The following is a 3156-nucleotide window of genomic DNA, read 5'->3' on the forward strand; positions in this document are numbered from 1 at the left end:
CTCCCCCGGTGCCTCCGGCCCTGCCGCAGTTCCTGGCGTTCCTGGTCCAGCCACCATTTCTCATCGGGACTCTCCACGTGGCCTGCTGAAAGACGCTGCTACTCGCGCTGCACCCCTCCCTAGGCACGCACGCACCATTGATGTTTAAGTGGGGACCACGGCGGGAACCTCGCCACGGCCCCGGATAATAACGTCAACTCAGCTACAGTATTTAAGTGCAGGCTCCGCTCCCTAGAGTTGCCTTTGCAACAGGTCTCCTCACTGGTCGAGTACTCATTGCCTCCTAGAGATTCGTCTCGTCTCTGCGTTCCTATTCCTCGTTGTTCCTGGTTCCTGTCTCCTTGTTCCTACCTTGCTTCATCCCTTGGATTGATTACACGGATTTTCTGCTTGCTTGACCACGCCATCGACTCTCTTCAAGCCCGGACCTCTGCTTCACCTGACCATGCCATGGACTCCCTCTGACCACACCATCGACTCTCTCCAAGCCCGGACCTCTGCTTTGCCTGACCATGCCATCAACTCTCTCCAATCCCGGACTTCTGCTTCGCCTGACCACGCCATCGACTCTCTCCAAGCCCGGACTTCTGCTTCGCCTGACCACGCCATTGACTCCCTCTGACCACACCATTGACTCTCTCCAAGCCCGGACTTCTGCTTCGCCTGACCACACCATTGACTCCATCTGACCACGCCATCGACTCTCTCCAAGCCCGGACCTCTGCTTTACCTGACTACTCTATTACCTATGTCCAGACGTGGACCTCTGCTTCGCTCCTGTCTGCCTCTGTTCCTCTCTCTCTGCCCCCAAAAGTAAGAAATGCCTGTCTGGGCAACTTGTGAAGTACAAATATGGTGGGGTATGATAAGTTTAATGTACGTAGCAATAAAGTACCTATGCAAAGCACTAATATAAGGTGCAGTAACTCTAAAATTATCCTAGCCACATTCCTTTTCCTTATCACGGGTGTTATTCATGCAAAAATTATGGCATTTTTGATTAATCTAGCTATTAGCTATCTAACTTATTAGCCGGCTAGGATTTAGCTGGATAAATGCCCAAATATTCATTTAGCCAGCTAACTTCTAAATTATCAGGCTAAACGCTTCTAAATATGGACCTCTAAATGTCTAGCATGAGTCCAACCTTCCCTGCTTGGAGTAGCCAATGCTATAACTGCATGATCAGCTGACTACAAAATGTAGAGTGTAACTTATTCCTTATGCAAGAGATTTTCTGGAAGTGTTTGTCACACTGAGAGTTGGAATAATTCTCAGTCCTTGATTGTGAAGGTTGATATAAAAGACTCTTTTAATACAGAAAAGTCCTTTTATGATTCTGGACTTGCGTTACTGGTGGAGGAGAAATCATTTCTCTTTGCTGTTATAACCATTAAAACTGTAGACCAGGGTGGCCAACGCCAATCCTCAAGAGCTTAAACATGTCTGGATTTTAGGATATCCACAGTGCTTGTTCGGCCCATTTCCTAGTCAGTTAGCAATTAAATATTTTTTACGTAAGCTGTTTTTGTTTTATGTTTTTATTTATATATGGACATTTGTTAATCACTTTGAACCTTGCCTAGGCAGCATATACATTTTTTTTAAATAAGTAAATATATAGGTGAGATACATTTATTTATTTATTTTTGGTTTTTATATACCGGAAGTTCCTGTATACAATACATATCACTCCGGTTCACATTTAACAGAGATAACTATCGCCGGGGAGGCGGTTTACATGGAACATTTGCGTTCATTGCCTCCAGTGTATAGCTCATGTATATTCATTATGGATACGTTACTGAAATTCTGGCCTGTTTGTGACTCCTGAGGGCTGGCGTTGGCCACCCCTGCTATAGGCCCTTGCATGGGCTTTATACAGGCTCTCATCGCATTCGGTTTTCTGCTATTTTCTCTCTAAACAGCAACCTAACTGATTTTCAAAGCTCTACAGAAAACCGGGAGGCAGAATGGAGCACATCCCTTCACATGGACCATTGTATCTCAGCCTTGGCTCAGTTCTTTATTCCATACATCTATTAACATTCTCGCCAAGGTTCCTGCTAGCTCTAGGGTAGCAATTTCAGGGCTTCCAGCAAATCACGTTACATTCATCCCACCTTTAGCATAAACCCTTTTAAATGAGGCACAGTTAAATGATCCAATTATTAAAGGAGGAGTTGAAGGCCCTCTACCCTCAGAGTCCCCAGCACAAAAAACAAATCCAGAATACAACTGAGATGAGGGTCACGCTGGGGGCTTCTGACATTATTTTATTACTATTTTTCTTTTCAAGTATTACAGATACTGTAAGGGGGTAGGTGACTTACCCAGGTTCACAAGAAGGAGCAGCAAGATTTGAACACTGAACTTCCCTGCTCTACCACCAGACCACTCCTCCCCTTCCATGCCCCATGCAATGTATGTCTGTCCTGCCACGCATCTCACGGGAGGAGGAGGGGAGAAACTCCAGGGCCCTTAGCGATGTTTCTTTTCAGCCCATAATAAATCCCACAGGATTCTCGAATGCTGTTCCAACAATTAACTTTTACTTCATAATCAGCTTCTTCAGCTGTGCATGGGGAAAACGTTTTATTCGTTTTTCTTGGGGTTTTGTTTTTTTCATTTCTGCATTTTAGTGTGTGCTAAAGCACAGAAATGAAATGAAAGTGTGTGTGTGTGCGAGGGGGGATTCGTTTCAGAAACAACCACCACAAAACGAAAAAAGAAATGTCATCTCTACTGGGCATGAGATTTATTTATTTTATTTATTTAAAAGCTTTTATAGACCGGTATTCGTGGGAACATCAAATCGGTTTACAAGGAACAAACGTAGTACATGGAACTTGGAGTGGGATGACAACAGAACTTGACAAGAATAGAATATATACATACTTGATGATTATAGGGGATATCTATCTATCTATCTAACTATCTATCTATAGAGATATATATCTATATATAGATAGATATAGATGTATTGATTATATATCTATATATCTATATCTATCTCTATATATATATATAGATATATATCTATATCTCTATAGATATAGAGATATATAGAGATATAGATAGAGATATAGAGATATATATAGAGATATAGAGATATATAGAGAGATATATAGATATATATATAGATAGAGAGAGATA

Source organism: Rhinatrema bivittatum, unplaced genomic scaffold, assembly GCF_901001135.1.
Source record: "Rhinatrema bivittatum unplaced genomic scaffold, aRhiBiv1.1, whole genome shotgun sequence".
In the NCBI taxonomy this organism is placed as follows: Eukaryota; Metazoa; Chordata; class Amphibia; order Gymnophiona; family Rhinatrematidae; genus Rhinatrema; species Rhinatrema bivittatum.